The sequence below is a fragment of the Sminthopsis crassicaudata genome, chromosome 3 (genome assembly GCF_048593235.1).
Source record: "Sminthopsis crassicaudata isolate SCR6 chromosome 3, ASM4859323v1, whole genome shotgun sequence".
NCBI classification, from domain to species: domain Eukaryota; kingdom Metazoa; phylum Chordata; class Mammalia; order Dasyuromorphia; family Dasyuridae; genus Sminthopsis; species Sminthopsis crassicaudata.
In genome coordinates this window covers 645992390-646017647 of record NC_133619.1, presented here as the reverse complement: position 1 = coordinate 646017647, position 25258 = coordinate 645992390, and the positions used below count along the sequence as shown (strand labels likewise).

Genomic DNA, 25258 nt, shown 5'->3' with positions numbered 1-25258 from the left:
AACTACTGATAATAAAGCAAAATAAAAATATTTTTTAATAAAAAAGGATTGTAGAAAATTCTTCCTGTATAACAAGAGATTCGGTTTTACCCAGAGATTCTACTAAAAAGCTATTAGAAATAATCCACACCTTCAGCAAAGTTGCAGGATATAAAATAAATGCACATCAATCAGCATTGTAACATATCACTAACAAAATGCAACAATTACAACTACAAAGAGTAATTCCACTTAAAGTAACTATTAATTGTATAAAATATTTAGGAATCTATTTGCCAAGGGAAAATCAGAAAGTATATGAGCAAAACTACAAAACACTTTCCACACAAAAAAAGTCAGATCTAACCAATTGGAAAAATATTAAATGCTCTTGGATTGGGCAAGCAAATATAATAAAGATGACAATACCTAAACTAATCTATTTATTTAGTGCTATACCAATCAGACTTACAAAAAACTATTTTAATAACCTAGAAAAAATAACAAAATTCATATGGAAAAACAAAAAGTCAAGAATTTCAAGGGAATTAATTAAAAAAAAATGAAGCTGCCCTAGCTGTACCAGATCTAAAATTATATTATGAGAAACCAAACCATTCTCCAATTGATAAATGGTCAAAGGACATGAACAGACAATTCTCAGATGAAGAAATTAAAAGTATTTGTAGCCATATGAAAAGATACTCCAAATCATTGTTAATCAGAGAAATGTGAATTAAAGCAACTCTGAGATACCACTACATACCTGTCAGATTAGCTAGAATGACAGGCAAAGATAATGCAGAATTTTGGAATGGATGTGAGAAAATTGGGACACTGATACATTGTTGGTGGAATTGTGAATACATCCAGCCATTCTGGAGAGCAATTTGCAACTATGCTGGAAGAGTTCTCATACTGTGCATACCCTTTGATCCAGCAATGTTACTACTGAGCTTATATCCCAAAGAGATTTTAAAGAATGGAAAGGGACCTATATGTGCAAGAAGGTTTATGGCAGTCCTCTTTGTAGTGGCCAGAAACTGGAAACTGAGTGGATGCCCATCAATTGGAGAATGGCTGAATAAATAGTGGTATATGAATATTATCGTTCTGTAAGAAATGACTAACAGGATGATTTCAGAAAGGCCTGGAGAGACTTACATGAACTGCTGCTGAGTGAAATGAGCAGAACCAGGAGGTTATTTTATACTTCAATAACAATACTATACCATGATCAATTCTGATGGAAGAGGCGCTTTTCAACAATGAGATGAACCAAACCAGTTCCAATAGAACAGTAATGAAGTGAACCAGCTACAACCAGTGAAAGAATTCTGGGAGTTGACTATGAACCACAACATAGAATTCGCAATCCCTACATTTTTGTCTGCCTACATTTTTGAGTTCCTTCACAGGCTAATTGTACACTGTTCAAAGTCCGATTCTTTTTGTACAGCAAAATAACTGTTTCGACATGTATACATATACATGTACTGGTCAACCTGACATCTGCAGGAAAGGGGGAGAAGGAAGGGAAAAGGTGAAACAAAAGGTTTTGCCATTGTCAATGCTGGAAAATTACCTATGCATAAAATGTTTGCAAAATTTAATTAAATTAATTAATAATTAAAAAAGAAATTCAGTTCTGACTCATATTGTATCTAGGATATTCTATAACACATTCAACATGTACAAGACTGCCTGCCATTTAGGGGAAGGAAGGGTAAAATCGGAATAGAAGTGAGTGCAAGGGACGTTGTAAAAAAAATTACCCACGCATGTCAAAAAAATGTTATAATTATTTCACAAAACCGAGCAGTTTCTACTCTAAAAGACCATAGAGGTTTGGTTACATTAAATCTCAGAGAACAAAAGAACTGCAGTTACATCCAAAATAATTTACCCAGAAAGTTGAATATAATCTTGAATGAAGGGGGGGAAATGGTCTTTTGATAAACTGAAAAACTTTCAAGTATTTGTAACAAAAAGAGCAGAACTCCATGGAAAATTTAATATAAAAGATCCAGAAAAAAGAAAAACATTAAAGACTAATTTTAAGGCATTCATTAATACCAACTATTTACAGATGTGAAAATGTTATCAATATAACTGTAGGTAAAAGGGTAGGAAAAGGTCAAAGGGAACAATTATAAAAATTGGGCAAGAGGAAGAGCTAATACTGAGAAAGCAGGTTGGGAGGAGTTTGGAGAGCTGGTAATATTGTAACTTTACTCTCTGAATTTACCAGGAAACAATGTATACATTCAGAAGGATGTGGAAGCCTTCTAAATATATAGAGGTGAGGAAACTGGGGGATGGGATGGGGGAGGAACTTTGAGCTGGATGGAATGGGGAGAGTGGCAGAGAAGATCAAGTGATAGGGCAAAAATCAAAGTTAAGAAAGACAATGGTGAGTAAATATACTTATATACTTAGCAGAGTGCCTGCCACATAGTAAAGTATATATAGATTATCCCTTTCCCTTCTTTTCCCCACTAACTGTGCTGGAATTTGAGGGACCAAGGAAGGAAGTATAAGGACAAATTTCTTATATCAGGCAGCATTAGGAACAAAGATGGCCAATTTATGCTTGATAAAAAGAAGACCTTTCTAAGTCTAGACCTATCCCAACAAGGAAGAGGTTCCCTTGACAGGTGGAGGGTTCCCTTCACTGCACGACTTCAAGAAAAGGCTGCAGGAGCAGCTTTCAGAGACTTTGTAGACAAAATTCTCATCTGGTTAGAAGTTACACTAGCTATCATGTCTCAGATTAGAATTAGAAATTCTTTAATGCTGTATTGCTTTTAGCACATTGCAGAAACTAGACACTGATCAACATCTAAAGTCAGAATGAGTTCTTGATTCAGATATAGTGCATTATAAACAAATTGGGAGAAGAAGGGATAGTCTGCCTGTCAGACCTGGGGAGAACAAAGGCATTTGTGGCCAAAGAAGAACTAGAGAATATTAACACAAAAAAAATGGCTAATTTTGATTACATTCAATTAAAAAGGTTTTATGCAAATAAAAGGGCTAGCAGTGCTGACCAGACATTGTGCTGGGCTGTGGCTGTGGACAAGGAGGAATGAGCACTTGATAAGAAAGTGCAGTACTTTAGGGAACAAAAACATTTCCAGGACAGCAGTTGAGAAACCCTACATGTGCCTTAGGTGGGAACTGATATTGAGGTTGAGTAATTGGACAGAATTCAGAACATAACAGTAAGAAGGAGCTGAGGGTTAAGGCAGCATTACCCAGGACTCAGAAATTAAACTTGACTGTAGCAATGATCTTTATTATAAGCTGCTAAAAGTTAAAAAAAAATTTAAATGAAAATTCAGGATGAATAATCAAAGGAAAAAGAACCTCAAAATAGCTACTTTGGTATAAAAGAAGATCACAATTAACATCCAAAATATAGTGAAGTTAAAAAACAAGCCATTCCTATCCCAAAGGGTAACTTCAAAGGTACGCGACAAGACCAAAAGGAGTTCCTGAAAGAACATAAAAAGGAATTCAAAAATCAAACAAGAGATCAAGGAAATATAAGAAGGGGAAATGAAAGCAACACAAGAAACTATGAAAAATAAGTTCATCAATTTGTAAGAGGTAATAAAAAATTCTTGAAAAATAGAATTGAACTCGAGTGACATTATATGACTCCAAAAAATAATTAAACTAGAAAACAAAGAAGAGAATCTGAAACATCTCATTAGAAAAGCTGAAGAACAGATCAAGGAGAGACAATATAAGAATTGGTGGACTACCTAAAAGTTATTATTTAAAGAACAATCAAGAAATTATGAAAGAAAATTGCCCGGAAGTTCTAGAACAAGCAGGTAAAGGGGGGAAGAAAAAATCTGCTGTTCACCAACTGAAGAGATCACCCAAGGAAAACTTATGCTAGCAAAATTTCAGTTCCCAGATTAAGGAGAAAATACTGCAATCCAAGCAGAAGACAGACTTCGACACTACTAAAATAGTCAGGATTTCACAAAATCAGCAGCTTCTACTCTAAGACCATGGCCTTTGTTACATTAAATTTCAAAGAAAAAAAGATCTGGACTTGCATCCTGCATAATTTACCCAGAAATCTGCAATGTGGAATGAGGGGGGAAAATAGACATATGACAAACTGTATTTGTAACAAAATGACCAGGATTCAATGGAAAATGTAATATAAAAGATCCAGAAAAAAGGAAAACATTAAGGACTAATTACAAGGCGCTCATTAAGGCCAATTATTTGCTTAGATATGAGAATATGTTATCAGTATAAAATCCCAAAGTTTGGGATTAAAATGTGTATGTCCAGGCAGGAGAGGGTAAAAGGAAACAATTACAAAAATTAGGCAAAAGGAAAAAGTACAACTGAGAAGTGGGGGAGGGGAGGTGAAGAGCTGGTAACAAGGTAACATTCCTCTCGGAATTTAGGAGGAAACAATGTATGCATGGGGAAGGATGTAGAAGCCTTGTGAATATGAAATAAACTTTGGGGAGGGAACGATGGCTCTGGATGGAGGCGCCAGGGAAGCTGGGGAAGCTTGGGATCTGGCCCCCTGGGGTGGGGATAGTGAGGGCTTTAAAAGAGGGGGCAGGGAAGCAGGAGGAAAGGAGAGCCCAGGTAAGATGTGGGAGAGAGAAATACTGACCCACCTCAGGGTAAGGAGATCAGGGACACTGGAGGGGCAGAAGGCTTGGGGGGACTCGGATCGCGGGAAAGCAGCGGTGACTGTGCCCTGAGTCTTCCTAGGAGCTGGAGAGTGTGCCTGGGACCCTCTGATAGAGATTAGACTTTGGTGACTCTAAAGTGAGCCAAGAAGGAGCCATGGCCTGGGGGATGGGGGGAGAGAGGCAGAGCCAGGCAGGAGTTTTGGGGCCCACGTCCAGAGTGGGTCCTCAGGGCAGGCAGAACTCTGGAATCTATTCGGGGCCCAAGTCGGAAGGCAGAAGCACCACGTTTCTAACCGGGATCCAGGAACAAGGCGGGAGTCCCGGGTCCATGTGGGCAAGGTCTGAAATTGGGAAAAAGTGAATCCGAGATAAATCCGGGGACGGTAACGTCTGACGTTTGGGAAGTTCTGGGGTGAGAAAAGAAGGAATAGGGGGGGGGGGAATCTGCGTAGGGCGGGCTTGTCCGATAGCCGAGTCTGGCAGAGAAGCACGTTCCTGGTGCAGGTGAAGAGATGATCCTCCATTAGCAAAGACAAAGGCAACTAGCAACAGCACAGAGGTGAGTAGGGAGGTGGGTGAGTGGGAGGTGGACAAACCTACCTGGGACCTGCCCCTACAGAGCTGCCGCACAGGCAGCGAGATCTCAAGTCCAGAAATCCGAGTTTCCAGCCAGTTTTATCCCGATCCCAAGAGTTGCCTCCTTAGCCAGCCCCAGAGAGTTCCCAAAATGAGCAGCCTCCTACTATGACCACCAAGAGCAGGAAGTCAGGCCCTAAGCTGCTTCCCCGCCCCCATCACGTGAAATCTTCACCTCGGGAGACTCCTCCCAAGCTCCCAAACTCCACCCCAAGGGCTCATATTCCGCCTGGATCACCACCCATCACTCTGCTCAGAGATCTCCTTCTCCCCCCAGGCTGCCTCCAATCCCCACTCTCATTCACAGCTTTGGGGCTGACTTCTTCCTCTCTGGAGTTGAAAGGGTGGCTGGAATAAGCCTGGGCTGCAGCCAAACAGAAAGTAGTGGGTCCCATATTAGAGGTGCTGACTGTTACTCGACTTTGGGAACATTGGGGATCCTATTTACCTTCGACTGTTAACCCAGATTGGATTGGATTTTCTCCCAATCTAAATTAGAATGAGGGCTCTCTTAAAGAGACTTGTTCTTCCATCATAATAATAGGGATGTTTGAGCCTCTTCAGGGAGATCATGAAAAATGAAACATTGAGGTGATATGAGTAGGAGCTGTAGGAAAAAACATTCGCCATAATTGGATCAGAATAACTCCATTCTACTCTTGAAGGCAGTGCGTCCAAAGCGTCAAATGGTCAGAAGAATCAAGTGATTTTTCTAAGTGCTAGGGTTTTATTTTCCTCTCCCTAACTAATGGCTAATCTGTCTTTATTCCTAGGCCTATCAGAGAAAATCTGGTAAATATAATATCAATAATATCAGTCACCTCTATTTTGAGGTCTTGAGAATCCTCTGGCTACTATCTTATAGAAAGTAGCTGAAGCATAACAGAGCATCGGAGAGTTTAAATGAGCAGCAATCTTAAACTTTATTCCCATAAATCACATCTACCCTAGGACCTCCTGCACATACCTTAGTATCAACTTCCCAGTCCAGGATCCTGGTGGAAAGAGGAAGGAGAAAACAGGAAAAGAGAGGAAAGCTACTTGTCTCGAGCTTAAATAGAGTCAATGAGGTCACAGACACAAGCCAATCAAAGAGGAAGTCTACATCCCGAACTTGACTGAGACTTCAGAACGAGATCTAGGTTCCCGCCATGGGTGGAGGTCCCACCCATGAAGGAAGTCCCTAAGTACTCAACTCTTAAGCACATCGGTGCATAAAAACCATTGGTCCACTTACATCTCAATTGAGCTTGCCTGACCTTGGACCCTTACAGTTCAGAAATGGTGAAGGATCACCCTTTGATTAAAAGAGCTGAAGAGATCTCTAGAAGGAAAGCAAAGTGTATTATACATTCTCTCCAGAATGGGGAGTTCCAACTGTGGAGGACAAGCACCTTCTAGGGCAAGGTTAACACTTTTAATCTTGAAATGGGCAGACATGAGATAGACAGCTCTGACCAGATTATTCTATTTAAAGCATCATTTATTAGCTGACCAGTGACTGACCCCACTAGACAGGCTAGTAGAGATCAGCCTCCAACCTTTAGTGAGGTACACTTTTAAGCCCATTTACTACATCCTGGTACAGCCTTGTTGTTACAAATTTTGGGAATCACTGACACAGTTTCTCCTTTACAATGGGGAAGTGTCTGGACGAGAGAGAGTACACAATGGAAACGTTTTTGCAATGTAGACACCTACTTCTCGGAAAGTCTAGGGTCTCCTGAACCAGGGGATGGGGTCCAGTCTGAACATAACACTTCCCTTAATTTAGTTTAGCAACATTTTCCTATAAGCTTGAGGCCCCTTGACCCAGGGATGAGGGGGCCAGAATTTTGTCCATTTCAATCTCCAATGTAAATACCCCCTCCCATCATTGACCCTCATCCTCACTGGCTGAGGATCTTACATTCTAAACAGAGGAACTACCCCAGAAATTGACCTTGACCAATAAGTACCTAGTTGCCCATATTTGACTGAAATAGTGAGAAAATTATATCATGGGAGAATAGCAGGAAGGAGACTTTAAATATACCCTTGACTCAATTTTCAAAGTCCTTCAGGCCTATTCAAACTCTGAAGTAGATGAATCCTTACTTGATATCAGACAACAGAAAGGGATTTACTTTACCACTTTCTAAATTTCTCCTCATCATCTGGCAATTACATTGGAGCTGCTTGAACTGGACACTGCCCTTCTGTTGGGTTAAAAAAGCTTGTATTCTCCCCAATTGTAATCCCTTTCTGATGTCTGATTGATTTTTTGTTGATTGATCACATCAGAGTCCTGAACTTCTAAAGGTGTAACCTTGGGTTGCCATTGTGTGGGAAAAGGGTGAAGAACTTAACAGCACATATTGATCAGAAACTGTTTAGTAAAGTAGACCAAGCCTATTAGGCCTCAGTTTCAGCTTCTCCAGAATCATGTGATTTTAGATAAGGCCTAAACAACATTCCATTGTCCAACATGGCCGATATCACTTTGTCTAATACTAACTAGGGGTACAGTAGACTTCGGTGACCAATCACAACATATAGCGGGCGGGATTTTGGAAGTTCTTTGTTTGAAATGTATAAAAGCTATAAGCATTTTCAAGGCTCTGGCCTTATCCTGCTGTGAAATTTGGCTCACAGACCAGGATGGGGTCTGCTTTTCGAGATTCTAATAAATAATTTTGCTTTATATCCCTGAGTAGTCAATTTGGGCAGGTCTTCTTGTCCCAAACACCATCATGCCCCATCTGGGGCCCTAAAGCTGATCTTTCCCTGGGAGGGAACCCCAAGCTTTTATTGCAGCAGTAGCAATTTGTTCATACACTGTTATGGGGTACTTAGGCTGTGCTGAATTACCTGCAAACTGACTTCACTTGCTAGTTGGTCACAAGTAATTTGTATGTTAACTACAGTTTGCTTGTTGCATTGGGCTTGAATCCTACATAACTCATGATATTCTGAAAGCCACAAAAAAGTTTTGTACATTGCAGATGATATGATGGTATAGTTAGAGAACCCCAGACATTCTGCTAAAAAGCTATTAGAAATAATTCATAACTTTAGCAAAGTTGCAGGATACAAAACAAATCCAAGTAAATCCTCAGCATTTTTATACATTACCAACAAAATCCAACATCAAGAGATACAAAGAGAAATTCCATTCAAAATAACTGTGGATAGTATAAAATATTTGGGAATCTAGGTACCAAAGGAAAGTCAGGAATTATATGAGCAAAATTGCAAAATACTTGCCACAAAAATAAAGTCATATTTAAATAATTGGAAAAATATTAAGTACTCTTGGAGAGGCTGAGCGAATATAATAAAGATGACAATACTCCCCAAACTAGTCTATTTATTGAGTGCTATACCAGACTCCCAAGAAGCTATTTCAACAACCTAGACAAAATAACAACAAAATTCATAAGGAAGAATAAAAGGTTGTTAATTTCAAGGGAATTAATGAAAAAAAAATCAAATGAAAGTGGCCTAGCTGTACCTGATCTAAAACTGTATTATAAAGCAGCAGTCACCAAAAACATTTGGTATTGACTAAGAAATAGACTAGTTGATCAGTGGAATAGGTTAGGTTCACAGGACAAGATAATGAATAAATATAGCAATCTAATGTTTGACAAACCCAAAGATCCCAACTTTTGGGATAAGAATTCATTATTTGACAAAAACTGCTGAGAAAACTAGAAATTAGTATGGCAGAAAGTAGGCATGGACCCACACTTAATACCACATACCAAGATAACGTCAAAATGGGTCCATGATTTAGTCATAAAGAACGAGATCATAAATAAATTAGAGGAACATAGGATAGTTTATCTCTCAGACTTGTGGAGGAGGAAGGAATTTGTGACCAAAGGAGAACTAGAGATCAATATGGATCACAAAATAGAAAATTTTGATTACATCAAATTAAAAAGCTTTTGTAAAACAAAACTAATGAAAAGAAGATTAGAAGGGAAGTAACAAATTGGGAAAACATTTTTACAGTTAAAGGTTCTGATAAAGGCCTCATCTCCAAAATATCCAGAGAATTGACTCTGATTTGTAAGAAATCAAGCCATTCTCCAATTGATAAATGGTCAAAGGATATGAACAGACAATTTTCAGATGATGAAATTGAAACTATTTCCACTCATATGAAAGAGTGTTCCAAATCACTACTGTCTAGAGAAATGCAAATTAAGTCAACTCTGAGATACCACTACACACCTGTCAGATTGGCTAAGATGACAGGAACAAATAATGATGAATGTTGGAGGGCATGTGGGAAAACTGGAACACTGATGCATTGTGAAAGAATGCAGCCATTCTGGAGAGCAATTTGGAACTATGCCCAAAAAGTTATCAAACTGTGCATACCCTTTGACCCAGCAGAGCTACTATTGGGCTTATATCCCAAGGAAATAGTAAAGAAGGAAAAGGGACCTGTGTGTGCCAAAATGTTTGTGGCAGCCCTTTTTGTAGTGGCTAGAAACTGAAAAATGGATGGATGACATCCCCTTTAGTTATTTGGGGTTCACTGTTCAGCCAGAAGATGTATATCAAAAACCACCTGAATTCCAAACTGATCAGGTACACACATTTAATCAGATCTAAAAATTGATTGGGGACATTCTATGGCTTAGGCCCCGAGCTTGTATACTCAACACTCTAATGTTTCCTCTGTATAAAATGCTAGAGGGCGATCCTCACTTAGATTCCAGCAGGACATGGACTCCTGAAGCCTTTGACAGCACAATGCAGGTAATAGAAATAATAGCAAAAGCAAGCACTCAGAGGATGATTCTGTAAAAAAGATTACACGGTTCTGTTATTTTAGCTCCTGTACAATCCATAGGAGTTATACACCAAAACAATGACGTTTATGGATGGTTATATACCTCAAAGACAAAGAACCATACTTAGACACAACAGCTGAAATAGCAAGGAATACATTGCTCAGAATTATCCAATTAATAGCAGAAATAGGAATTACATGGATTAACCTAGATAATGATAGGTTAGATTGTTAAATACCTACTCAGGAAGCTTGGCCCATTTTGTTAGGGTTAGGAGAAGTAAGAAAAGGAAAAATCCTGATCCAGTTACCATTCTATGAACACTGGCAATGGATATTTCCCACAAAAACAAAAATACACCCACTTAAAGGCCCTAATATGTTCACTGATGCTACCAAGAAAATTAAAGTAGCCATGTATTCCTCACAATTGGGCATCTCTAATGTATTCACTACACCTTATACCTCAACACAAAATGACCTGTATACAAGCATTGAAAATAGACAAATACATTAATATCATTTCAGATAGTCACTATCTAGTTGGGGTGATCCAAAGAATAGAGGCAGCATATATAAAGACTCAAACAGGACCTATCTTATTATTTCAGGAGGTACAAGAAGTGCTTTTAATGAGGGTCCACCCTTTTTATATCATGCACATCCACTCTCATACAAATGGGGTGGAACCTATATATATAGGAAATAAAATAGTGGATGGTCTGTTTACACAATGTATTCTTCTCTGCCCTCTAGAACAAGCAATAAAAGCTCATGCACATTTGCATCTGTCTGCCAGATATCTCCAGAGATTGTATGGGGTTTCCTGGCAAGAACAAGCATAGTAAAAAGATGTGTAGCTTGTGTACCATATTCTCAAAGACCTGTAGGACTGGAGACTAACCCCAGAGATGACAGGCCAAATGATATATGACATACGGATGTTACACATATGGGGAAAACATGCATTCATGTTATAGTTGACACTTAATTCAGGTTTTGTAGCTGCATCCTGTCAAGGAGGGGAAGCTGCTTCACATGTGATAAATCATTTATTTCGCTGTTTTCCCTCTATGAGTATCCCACACACCATTAAGACTAATAATGAGCTCTCATCTACCTCAAAAATATTAAAAACAGTTCTTAAGAGAATTCTCCATATAGCATATTTTGGGGATTCCTTACAACCCTACAGGGCAGGCCATTATAGAAAGGACTAATCAGACCCTCAAGAGATTTGGCAAAAAACAAAAACAGGAAGATGGAAGTAGGGTCCCTCAGAAAGATATAGATAAAGTAGTGTACACAATACATTACTTAAAATTTGATTCAAATGATTTAAGTCCAGCTCTTTGGTGAATTAGACAGAGAATCATTCAAAGATAACACCCCATCTTCATTAAGAAGTCTCCCTAAGAACAAGACCATGGTAATGAAAAAGGGTCCTCAAGGATGAGAGGGACTTTATAGGGTTCTAAGGTGGGGGCTAGGATATGCTTGTATCTGCACAGGAGAAAACCTTCAGCAATGGATTCCCACCAGACATCTCAAAGTTGTCCATAGAACTGAATAGGAAAAGAAGGAAGAAGAGGTGACCGTCCAACAGGAGGAGAAGACATACCCCCAAAACTACTAGCAAGATGTTTTCTCTATACATATGAGTTTGTGTTACACACAATCAGGACTGGCAATAGAGGCTAAAAGGTGGGGTGGACCCACCATGGTCTAGGATTGTCTCAAGCGGGATGGGGTATCATGTGACACATGTTGGACATGCAGGGGATGCCTTGTCATAGTGATACCCTTGTCCACCTGGGAGGGTTGCAGTAGTGTGTCTATGTAATGGGTCATCAGGTTGGCTCCTTATAAAGCATAAGCTTTCCATGGTAAACATTCTTGTCACTCAAGAATTGAGCCGACCATTTGGCACATGGAAAATCCTCTTGGGATGTGGTTCTTGGACAAATGGCACAAGAATTGTATACCAGTTTTATACTAATGGCTGTCTGGGAGGGAAATATGCATTTATGGGGGAGACTGTAATTGTTACCAAAGAAACATTAGATTTTTACAATTTTACTTATTAGAATTGTATACTGAAATTGAAAACCAGACAGTATTTGTGATCTCTAGAGTTCAGGTATCAATGCTTCCAGTCAAAAGTGAGAAACAGACCTTAATCCCATTAGAAAAAAGAGAAGTATCTGTAAAGGGCTAGAACTGAGCAATGCACTTGGATAATGAAGCACGTGAGATTAATTGCCAATTAACCCTATTAACTTGTTTGAAGGTTGACCCTCCCCAGCTGTTCTGTGCTGACTTGATTGGTGGGACAAAGAGAGGGAAGTGACTTGTGTGGGAGGAGTAAGAGAAACTTGGGTGGTGGAACTCATGCTCATTTGCACTCGTGACCTGGCTTTGGAGGTGACGGTAAAGATCTAGAATAAAGACATTTAGTGGTCCTGACTCCTGCTGATTTCTGGAAAGATAGAGTTCCAGCATTTGGCGTCCAACGTGTGGCTGGCACCCTACTTCCACCGAAGTCCTCCTGTGACCAGGAGATTAGGTGAGTATTCTAATAGAAATAAGGAATTTACCTTGTTAAGGACTAAATCAGCAATCTCTAGTAACTGAGATGGGGCAGATGTTAGGTAAATCCTGGGCCTCAGCTGACCCTGCTCCAACCCCAGCCCCTGCCTCATCTAGCAATGCTATAGAGGATATAATTAAGATAATTGATGAGAAAAGTTTATTTGTTCCCATCCCACAAATGAATAATCTCTTACACTCATTGAGTCGCACGTCCCCTTGGTTCTTAAATGAAGAAAAACTACGTATAGATAAATGGAAGCTAGTGGGACTTGAAATGAAAGAATTTTACTCAAAAAATGGGCTTTGTCAAATTTTCCCAGAGGTATTTTATCTATACAACTTGATTCTATTAGACTTAAGCTATCAAGAAGAGTTTAGAAGAAGGAAGAGTTCTAAAAAGGCACAGAGAAGGAAGCTTGAGGAACAAAAGGTAGAAGATAGGCAAACTCAGGACATTGCCAGAGGGCAAGGGGATTTGAACAAGGAATCTGAGTGTGTTGACTCTGATTGTCCGGAAGAAATTTCAACCCCACCTAGAGAGCAGATTATTGATCAGCCCACATCCACTCCACCTTCAGGGACGGAGGGAGGAGGAGTAGTGGGAGGGGCGGTGACATCAGCAGCGCCCCCCTCCTCCCACACAGAGCCCCCCCCCCAACAACTGCCCACTCCAGTAACTAGATTAGAAAGAGGGCTTATTGAAGCAATTGAAAATGGAAAAGAAGTAGATAATGATTTCAAACTTCAAATTTTTCCCGTGATTCAACAGTATAATTCTGCAGGTCAAGAGAGTAGAAGATATGCTCCTTTTAATATGGATGTCCTTAAAAACCTGAAAAAATCTTTTCACTGTCTTTGGGGCTACATCAGATTATGTTAAGATGTTAATACACAATTTGGCTTATGAAACCTTAACCCCTAGTGACTGGAAAGTCATTGCAAAAGTGTGCTTAGAACCTGGACAAAATTTGTTGTGGTTTTCTGAATTTACTGAGCTCTGTAGAATTCAAGCCCAACAAAATAGTCAAAGTGCAGCTAATACTTCCATCACCTATGACCTACTAATAGGTGTAAGTTCTTATGCAGACGCTTCAGTACAGATTAATTACTCCATAACAGCATTTGAGCAAATTTCTGCTGCTGCTATCAAAGCATGGGCTTCTCTCCCCAGTAAAAACTACAAGGGTGAGACCTACACAAAAATTGTACAGGGACCAAATGAACATTTTGCTGATTTTGTGGCACGTTTGCAGACAGCTGTCATACAGATTAATGGTGAAAATGAAGTAACAGACACTTTGGTGAGGCAACTTGCTAGAGACAATGCCAATGAGGTTTGTAGAAGGATTATATTAGGAATACGTAAGGATGCTCCTTTAGAGGAGATCACAAGACGCTGTGCCACAATGGGCACAAATACCTTTTATAGCCAGGCTATGATGCAGACTTCCCAAGATCCCAACATGGGGAGACAGGATCCCTTTTGGCAAGGGGTTTCCAGAGAGGCTCGTCAATGCTTTCAATGTGGTAAAGTAGGCCATTTGAAAGCTCAATGTTGGCATAGAGACAGAGTGAGAAGACAGGCTGGGAGAACAAGACCCAAAACCCCATGTCCAAAATGCAACAGAGGACTCCATTGGGCCTCAGAGTGTAGACTGATTCAGGAAAACGGGATGAGGGGCCCAGCTCCAGGGCCCTAAGCAAAAAAAACTTGGGGCATGATGGCAGCCGATGCCACAGCCAGAGAGTGCCTCCAGGTCCAATACCCAGACATGACCAATCAGCCAGGAAGCCATCTGAGGGGAGAAAGGGATTACACAATCAGTCAGCCAGGAAGCAACATGATGGGAGAAAGGGACTACAATTAGGGAGGATAGAGTTGTATGCAGCTGGGACAATTGAGATACCCCCAGAGAGGTGAAATCTGTTCCTCTCCAACCTATGGATCCCTTGCCTCCAGGCACAGTAGGCTTGACCATTTCACCTCCTGAGAGTACTTACAAGGCAGTGTTCATTCATACACTGATGTGGGAAACTGGGGAATGTGTAGATAATATCCCAATCACTAACACAGGGAGACAATGTGTGACTTATCAACCAGGGGAAGTAGTAGCATCAGGTTTATTGATACAGACTCCTATAAGCAACCTGGTGACAGTCACCCATGTTCGGACTCCAAGCAGAAAAACCCAGGAATATACTGGACAGCAGCTGTGACAGCTGACCGACCTATGCTCACCATCTATATAAATGGCATAGCATTAGAAGGACTGGTGGACACATGTGCAAATCGCACAGTCATTAGAGGTGCCAACTGGCCCAGTCACTGGCCAAAGAAAAAGGCAGACACCTACATGTCTGGGGTAGGAGGATCAATAGCAGCTGAAGCTAGTGCTACCCCTTTAAGATGGGTATTTGAAGGTGAAACAGGAGTTTTTACTCCTTTTATAGTTGAAAAAATCCCCATCAATCTGTGGGGAAGAGACATTGTACAACAATTAGGGTTAAAAATGAGTACTTCGGATTTTTAGGCAGGGCTGCTGTTGAAGGTCTGCCAACACTTTCACCTGTTCCTATCCAGTGGAAAACTGATACACCAGTGTGGATAGAACAGTGGCCCTTAGATAACAATAAAATTCAGGCCTTACTAGATATAGTACAGGAACAACTTGACCAAGGACACTTACAACCTTCTCTAAGTCCTTGGAATTCCCCAGTATTTGTTGTAAACAAGAAATCTGGAAAATGGAGAATGTTGACTGATTTAAGAAAGGTAAATGAACAGATGGAAACTATGGGAACTCTTCAACCTGGACTTCCATCTCCTACTCAGTTGCCTAGAGAATGGCCTCTGTGGGTTATAGACATTAAGGATTGTTTCTATTCTATCCCTTTAGATAAGGAGGATAGGAAAAGATTTGCCTTTTCAGTGCCCAGCGTTAATTTAGCTGAGCCTTATAAAAGATATGAATGGACAGTTTTGCCACAGGGAATGAAAAACAGCCCTACTATGTGTCAAATGTATGTTGCTGCTGCTCTTAGTCCAGTAAGAAAAGCATTTCCAAAAGTAATGTTATTACATTACATGGATGATATATTGGGATGTGCACCTGAGGAACAAATGTTAGAAGCATGTCTACAAAAAACCATAGAAACTCTAAGGAATTATAAATTGCACATAGCTTCAGAAAAGATTCAAAGACATGCTCCCTTCCAATATTTAGGATATGAAGTATATCCTAAGGTGCTTACAGTACAAAAACTCTCCTTAAGAACAGAGAAGCTAAACACCTTAAATGACTTCCAGAAATTGATAGGAGATATCCAATGGATGCGTCCCGTGCTAGGCTTGACTACCTGTCAATTGCAACCATTATATGACATTTTAAGGGGAGACAGTGCTTTAAATTCACCACGCCAGCTTACAAAAGAAGCTCAAGAGGCTTTGAGACAAGTTGAGCTGGCTTTATCCAATGTGGTTGAAAGAGTCACTCAAAAACCTTTGGAAATATCAGTTTTTGCTACAAAAGAGGCCCCCACAGCAGTCCTTCATCAAGGAGACAGTGTGATAGAGTGGGTGAACCTCCCAGCACAACCAGAACAAAGCCTTATTCCTTACCCAGTGCTTGTGGCTAGAATTTTATTAAAGGCCATTAAACGAGCAGTACAATTATCTGGGACAAGACCTGACAAGATATACACCTTTTATACTAATGCACAAGTTAATGTGTGCTGCGAAACCATCCCAGAGTGGCAAATTTTATTAACCATGGCTCCAAATTTTGCACATGGGTCTCATTAAAGATAACCAGACTGCTACATAATTGGCAATGGATTCTTGAAGAAAAGGTTTCTAAAGTTCCTCGTAAAGGACCAACTATCTTTACAGATGCATCCAAACATAATATTTGCGCTGTGTATTCTCGTGACTTAACTATAAAGAAAGTAATCAGAACTCCTTTTCAGTCCACTCAGCAGAATGAATTGTATGCAATCATTCTAGCTCTTGCTTATTATCCGGGAGACATATATATAATATCTGATTCGGCCTATTCAGTAGGTGTGGTACAAAGAATTGCCACAGCCCAAATAAAATTTGTAGCCTCCAATATATATCAGCTCTTTAAAGAGCTTCAAGAGCAAGTGAGAAAACATCCAGGTAAGATTTATATTTTGCATGTCCACTCCCATAGTAGACTTCCAGGTCCTATTTTTGATGGTAATTCAAAGGCAGATAGCCTTCTAACTATGCTGGCCAGTACTACTTTATTTCAAGAAGCACAAGAGTCTCATTCTAAATATCATCAGGCTGCCCGAGCTTTACGTTTGCAGTTTGGAATAACAAGAGAAGAAGCTAGGAGCATAGTAAAAGCCTGTACAGCTTGCCTTCCTTTCCATGCTCCTACACTCCCTCCAGGGAAGAACCCTCGTGGTTTGAGACCTAATGAAATTTGGCAAATAGATGTGACCCATTATAAATCTTTTGGTCGTCTATCTTTTATCCATGGCGTGGTAGACACCTTTTCAGGATTCACATTTGCAATGCCAGCAGCAAAAGAGACAGCCCGAGTGGTAACTGAATTCCTTATACAAGCATTTGCAATTATGGGTGTTCCACAAGCAATAAAAACAGACAATGGACCTGCATATACGTCCAAACATTTTACACACTTTTGTGCACAGTATAAGATTTTACATACCAAGGGCATACCCTTTAATCCTCAAGGGCAGGCAATAGTAGAGAGAAGAAACAGAGATATTAAGACACTCCTCCAAAAACAAAAGAAAGGGGGAGCCATGGGTAACCCTAGAGAACTTCTAAATTTAGTTCTCTATACCATTAATTTTTTAATTTTTGACAAAGATGCACTGGCTCCAGCAGACAGGTTTTATAACTCACCGGAAGGGCAGTGTCCAGTGCGAGCAGCTCCACTGTCTTTAGATAATCGCCAAGTAATGTGGAGAGACCCAGAAAGTGGTGAATGGAAGGGACCAGATAGGTTAACTGCTTGGGGGAGAGGGTTTGCTTGTATCTCTACAGATGGAGAAGGAATCAGATGGGTGCCAATGAGCCGTATTCGCCTTGTCCATCTAAGAGAGACAGAGCAGACCCTTGAAATGAAGGAGAAGGCCCAAGAAACATTGGGTGGTTCTGTTGCTGACTGTGCCCGCCACTGAAAGAACCTGGCAGTTATGGCGTTTGACTCATGGACATCAAAAACTGTTGGACTTGAAAATCCTTAGGAATCATTGGATTCTCTGAGACATCATAAGACTATTGTAGGACTTGAAAGTCTCAGGAATCATAGGATTCTCTGAGACATCATAAGACTATTGTAGGACTGAAAGTCCTCAGGAATCATTGGATTCTCTGAGGCATCATAAGACTATTGTAGGACTTGAAAATCCTCAGGAATCATTGGATTCTCTGAGGCATCATAAGACTATTGCTGGACTTCAAAACCTTGTGGGGATCATTGGATTCCCTAACATATAAAAAGACTGATGTGGGACTTCAAAAACTTGTGGGGATCATTGGATTCCCTAACATATAAAAAGACTGATGTGGGATTTCAAAAACTTGTGGGGATCATTGGATTCCCTAACAGTGAAGCAATGGACAATAGATTGGTTTTGGACTATCTCTTGGTTGCTGAAGAAGGGGTATGTGTGTCTGGTGTTTACATACCCTCCTTCTAGGACTTCTGGGAATCTCTTACAATACCATGTTGATTTATATTGTTTGTTATATCACTACTTGCATGTACAATTCCTGTTTGTTACACCACATCGAGTCTGCACTGACTGTGGGGAGAGTCACCACTAATAGCCTCTGCGTTATTGCTATGTGCTTGTGTAATAACTCCCATGCTGATGGGTTTGTGCATACTTGTCTCTAATAAGGCCCTTCAATCCAGAAACCCGCTAGCAAATCCCCACTTCTCTTTGGTGCTTTTCATCTCCCCTCCTGAGAAGTCAGGGGGGTCGTGATCACCTCCTTTTTGGGGTTCTCATCTCCCTGAAAAGTCAGGGATGGTGCGACCTCCTGTGGTCTAAAACAAAAGAAAGCGGGAGATGTAAAGGGCTAGAACTGAGCAATGCACTTGGATAATGAAGCAAGTGAGACTAATTGCCAATTGGACGGTTTCCTATTAACTTGTTTGAAGGTTGACCCTCCCCAGCTGTTCTGTGCTGACTTGATTGGTGGGACAAAGAGAGGGAAGTGACTTGTGTGGGAGGAGTAAGAGAAACTTGGGTGGTGGAACTCAAGCTCACTTGCACTCCTGACCTGGCTTTGGAGGTAATGGTAAAGATCTAGAATAAAGACATTTAGTAGTCCTGACTCCTGCTGATTTCTGGAAAGATAGAGTTCCAGCAAGTATCATTGGAAATAGGAACACAAGTAGAGTAATTGGAACTCCAGGCTCAATTGAAATGTGAACCCAGATGAAACTGCTGAAAAAAATCAGACATTGGTTTGATAATACCCCTTTCCTGGTGGTTAAAATTGGAATCATGGGTTGCCCTGTGTATTATTATGTTGGTACTGTCTTGTTGTCGTCTTGTAACATTAGGATGATTTTATAGATCTTTTCCCACCATCCTTTCAGAGGTTGCAGCTCAAGAAAAGACTTTGTATCTAAAAGACAAAAGGGGGGAATTGCAAGAGTATGGGATTCTGCTAAGAGGGAATACGGAGACCACCTTGACCTTTGATGCACAGTAAGCTTTCTGTCACATTGCAGAAATGCCCTGGTTGAGCAAGGAACATTGATTTGTGATCATGGGAATGACTGTAAGCCAAGGGTCACAGGCAGTGGTTATATCAGTAGGGATGGCTAAACAAGGTCTCTGGCTTGTGAGGGAGCTGCTGAATTGCTGTATTGGCTCTCCTCCCACTGATAGATACCATGCATACACAATGCTCATGGCTACTTCTCTGAATGGTGATTAGGGATTGTCTACTATCCATGTGCTTATCACGCTTGCAAAAATATATATCAACAAGGCTGTACAGCATTATAACCTGGAGCTCTTTTTACACTCTATGAGTTTCCCACCTCATTCATCTCACCTCTGAGATCAAAGGGCTCATATGCCATGAGCTCTTAAAGATGGCCACAACAAAAATTGATCTGTATTTTCTTGCATTCCAGCTCCAAAAACATCATGCTAGAAGACATGGGAGCATGGACACCGTCTTTCATTTGATTGGTGACTGGGAAAGTTGGGAGCTGTGTCATTTATCCAGAACTCTTTGGTTTTTTTCCAAATAGAAATTTTTTTTTTTATTAATTTTATAATTATAACATTTTTTTAACAGTATATATGCATAGGTAATTTTTTACTACATTATCCCTTGTACTCTCTTCTGTTCTGAATTTTTCCCTTCCTTCCCTGCACCCCCTCCCCTAGATGGCAGGCATTCCCATACATATTAAATATGTTATAGTATATTCTAGGTACAATATATGTGTGCAGAACTGAATTTTGTTGTTGTTGTTGCTGCAAAGGAAGAGTTGGATTCGGAAGGGAAAAATAATCAGGGGAGAAAAACAAAAATTGCTAACAGTTTACACTCATTTTCCAGTGTTCCTTTTCTGGGTGTAGCTGATTCTGTCCATTGATCAATTGGAATTGGATTAGCTCTTCTCTATGCTGAAGATATCCACTTCCATCAGAATACATCCTCATACAGTATTTTTGTTGAAGTGTATAATGATCTCCTGGTTCTGTTCATTTCACTCAGCATCAGTTCATGTAAGTCTCTCCAAGCCTCCCTGTATTCATCCTGCTGGTCACTTCTTACAGAACAGTAATATTCTATAACATTCATATACCATAATTTACCCAACCATTCTCCAATTGATGGGCATCAGTGTCCCAGTTTTCCCACATCCCCTCCAACATTCATCATTATTTTTTCCTGTCATCTTAGCCAATCTGACAGGTGTGTAGTGGTATCTCAAGAGTTGTCTTAATTTGCACTTCTGTGATCAATAGTGATTTGGAATACTCTTTCATATGAGTGGAAATAGTTTCAATTTCATCATCTGAAAATTGTCTGTTCATATCCTTTGACCATTTATCAATTGGAGAATGGCTTGATTTCTTATAAATTAGAGTCAATTATATATTTTGGAAATTGTTAGAATCCTTACTAGGCGTGAAGTCGGTACTTAAAAATTCTCTAGTTCAAGACAATTATCAGATGATGAAATTGAAATTATATCCACTCATATGAAAGAGTGTTCCAAATCACTACTGACCAGACAAATGCAAATTTAAACAACTCTGAGATACCACTACACACCTGTCAGATTGGCTAAGATGACAGGAACAAATAATGATGAATGTTGGAGGGGATGTGGGAAAACTGGGACACTGATGCATTGTTGGTGGAGTTGTGAAAGAATCCAGCCATTCTGGAGAGCAATTTGGAACTATGCCCAAAAAGTTATCAAACTGTGCATACCCTTTGATCCAGCATTGCTGCTATTGGGCTTATATCCCAAAGAAATACTAAGGAGGGGAAAGGGACCTGTATGTGCCAAAATGTTTGTGGCAGCTCTTTTTGTAGTGGCTAGAAACTGGAAGATGAATGAATGCCATCAATTGGAGAATGGTTGGGTAAATTATGGTATATGAATGCTATGGAATATTACTATTCTGTAAGAAATGACCAGCAGGAGGAATACAGAGAGGCTTGGAGAGACTTACATCAACTGATGCTGAGTGAAATGAATAGAACCAGAAGATCACTGTATACTTCAATGCTGTATGAAGATGTATTCTGATGGAAGTGGATATCTTCAACATAAAGAAGATCCAACTCACTTCCAGTTGATCAATGGTGGACAGAAACAACTACACCCAGAGAAGGAACACTGGGAAGTACATGTAAATTGTTAGCACTACTGTCTATCTACCCAGGTTACTTACACCTTCAGAATCTAATACTTAATGTGCAACAAGAAAATGGGATTTACACACATATATTGTATCTAGGTTATATTGTAACACATGTAAAATGTATGGGATTGCCTGTCATTTAGGGGAGGGAATAGAGGGAGGGAGGGGATAATTTGGAAAAATGAATACAAGGGATAATTTATTTAAAAAAAAATTACTCATATATACTGTCAAAAAATTTTATAATTATAAAATAAAAAAATATATAATAAAAAATTTCTCTATTTCAGAGTTCACACCTTTAAAAGGCGTTTACACTTTTAGACTTCTGAAAGGAGTTTATACCTTTAAAGAAGCTAGCTCATTGATTCTGTAAGGAGTTCCCACAAGTCTGTGGAGTGCCCATAAGCCCATTCTCTGGGAGGATAAAAGGAGCCAGCATTCAAGAAGGAGAGGATTTGAGATTCTATAGTGGTGCTAACTGGGGACAAGAGCAGATTCACAAGAACTAAAGGAAAAGCCATCTCATGGAGATTAATAACTAGGATTGACTTCCAGGAAACCCACAATCCCACACCCTTGGAGGTAGAGAATGATTCATTCATGTAAAGGTCCTGATCTTCTCTAAATTACAATCCTTCTCTGGGAGGAGATCTTTTTTCTGTAAAATCTTTTCCTCTTGAGCAGATTTCTTGAGAGGCTTCTGGAGCCTCCAGCCAGAGTGAAGGTAGAATCTCGAATCCTCTTCTTCTGAATCCTGGCTCTGAATCTCCTCGAGCTTCCCTGAAATTCTCCCAGGAAGTCTTGTTCTTCTCCCAGCTTAGACTTTCCTTCCAGACCACTGTCTAACCACAATCTCCCAGTCAGACTCCTCCTTGCCCAACTGCCCTCCTCTTTTATCCTAGCAGAGATTGGGCTTGTGAGAACTCCTACAGCCAATGAATTTGCTCCTTTTAAAGGTGCAAACTCCTTTAAATATGTAAACTCTCCACCACAAGTCCAAAGGTGCAAAGTCCTTTCAATGGCCTGAACCAAAGGTGTGAATTCTGAGCTAGAGAATTGTTTTGACAACCTGAGATATCATCTTGTAATACTTACACATTCCCACATCTACTTTCTCTCTGGCTGGAGGCTCCAGAAGCCTCCCAAGAAACCTGCTCCCAAATTTGGAACTATGCCCAAAAAGTTATCAAACTGTGCATACCCTTTGACCCAGCAGTACTACTACTGGTCTTATATCCCAAAGAAATACTAAAGAGTGGAAAGAGACCTGTATGTGCCAAAATGTTTTCGGCAGCTCTTTTTGTTGTAGCTAGAAACTGGAAGATGAATGGATGTCCATCAGTTGGAGAATGGTTGGGTAAATTATAATATATGAAGGTTATGGAATATTATTGCTTTGTGAGAAATGACCAGCAGGAGGAATACAGAGAGGCTTGGAGAGACTTACATCAACTGATGCTGAGTGAAATGAGCAGAACCAGAAGATCACTATACACTTCAACAACAATACTGTATGAGGATGTATTCTGATGGAAGTGGAAATCTTCAACATAAAGAAGAGCCAAGTCACTTCCAGTTGATCAATGATGGACAGAGGTAGCTACACCCAGAGAAGGAACACTGGGAAGTGAATGTAAATTGTTAGCACTAATATCTGTCTGCCCAAGTTACATGTACCTTCGGAATCTAATGCTTATTGTGCAACAAGAAAATGGTATTTACACACATGTATTGTATCTAGGTTATATTATAACACATGTAAAATGTATGGGATTGCCTGTCATCGGGGGGAGGGAGTAGAGGGAGGAGGGGGATAACTTGGAAAAATGAATACAAGGGATAATATTATAAAAAATATATATAATAAAAATTTTAAAAAAAGAACTTTCTCCACAAAAAAAAAAAAAAAGAAGGATTATAATTGAGAGACAGGACTTCACAGGAAATGAAGCCTTTGTCAGAACCTTTGACTGTAAAATTTTTTTCCTAGGTTATTGCATCCCTTCTAAGCTTGTCTGCATTAGTTTTGTTTGTACAAAAACTTTTCAATTTGATATAATCAAAACTTTCTACTTTGTGATCAGTAATGATCTCTAGTTTTTCATTGGTTATAAATTCCTTCCTCCTCCACAGGTCTGATAGGTAAACAATCCTAGGTCCTTCTAATTTATTTATAATCTTATTCTTTATGCCTAGGTTATGAACCCATTTTGACTTTATCTTGGTGTATGGTATTAAGTGTGGGTCAATGCCTAATTTCTGCCAAACTAATTTCCAATTTTCCCAGCAGATTTTGTCAGTGAATTCTTATCCCAAAAGCTGAGGTCTTTCGGTTGGTCAAACACTAGATTAATCTATTTTTCTATGTCTTTGCATCATTCTTTAACCAGGACTTAAAATGCTTCCATATGTTTCATGGCCTCTTATTGACTTTCTCTAGCTTTTCAATCTAAGTCTCAACTATGACATTGTGGGACTATCACCTTATTCTTCACTTATGCACTGTTTATCATAGCCCAGAATCACAAGAGCTTTTTGCCTGCCATATCATCCTGTTGACTTAAATTGAACTGTGGTACATTTGAATACCTAAAACTTTCATTTAAGAGTGATATCCAGAATTAATTTTTTAATTATTCATTCCACAATTTCCCCCAGAAATTTGAGGAAATTTTAATGGCTCCTATATCTTGCCCCTCTCTTATTTGTGAAAGTAAATTTTTGAGCTTGTATAACAATTTACATATATTTTTGTTTAATTCTCTCTTATATTGATAGCAATATTATCATTTTTCAAGGTCTTTTTACTCAGCAAAGATGCCAATTATGATTTCTCATTAATTTATAATATGTTCAGAATCTAAGGCTAAACACAGGTCCACTAGAAATCTTTTTCTAAGTTGATTTATTAAGAATTTCTTTTGGAACCATTCAAAGAATTTCAATTCCTTGTATCAGATTCTTGCCCACACATCAATAGCTTTCCCAAAACAATAGTATTAGGTGCTTTCTCCAATACAGTTAATTTTTTATTGCTGTCTTAAAATAAATTCCCATTCCAAATTCTGTTCCTTTTTCCCACTTCTTTTTCTTTTCTACTTCTTAATATATATACAATCCTATTACACATGTAAAATAATGTAAAACATATTTCTATGTTTGCAATGTTGTGTAAAAAAAAGAATGAAAATAAATCTCAGAGATTCTCAGTTTTCTTTCTGGAAGTGGATATTTTTCATCATGCATCCTTTGCAAGTGTAAATCATTGTATTAATCAGAGTAGTAAAGTCTTTACAATTGATTCAAATTAATATACCTGTTACAATATACAATTTCCTGGTTCTTTTGCTAAAATTTAAACAGCTCTTTGCAATAGTCTCAATAATTACAGTACATTAGAGAATGAGAACCTTGAAGGCAGTGACTTCATTTTTCACTTTGTTTGGATATATCCATGCTTACTGAAGTGCCTGGTACATACACTAGCAAGTGATTATTGATTGATTATTCAATTTATACCTATGTAGTAATCCTGTCAACCTAGCAAATAAGTTCACTTTTGTATGGCCTATTTTGACAGGATTATGCTGGCTCCTTAAAATTTGATTTTCCTTTACTTTTTTAATTTATATTTTATTTTTACAATTAATTAAAAGTTTTTCTTTAATGG

General features: G+C 39.3%; 1 protein-coding gene across 2 annotated transcripts in view; it reads right to left on the bottom strand.

Annotated features, from left to right (window-relative positions):
• The window catches only part of LOC141565000 (uncharacterized), a 76934-nt gene that overhangs the window by 24841 nt on the left and 26835 nt on the right, over positions 1-25258 (bottom strand). The window contains exon 1 of one of the 2 annotated variants that reach the window (XM_074307952.1): positions 5256-5428. The exons of the other annotated variant lie outside the window; for it this stretch is intronic. The gene's annotated coding sequence lies outside the window, so the exon portion shown is untranslated. Of the gene's footprint in view, positions 1-5255; positions 5429-25258 lie in introns of those variants that run through there. 2 annotated transcript variants of the gene reach the window in all.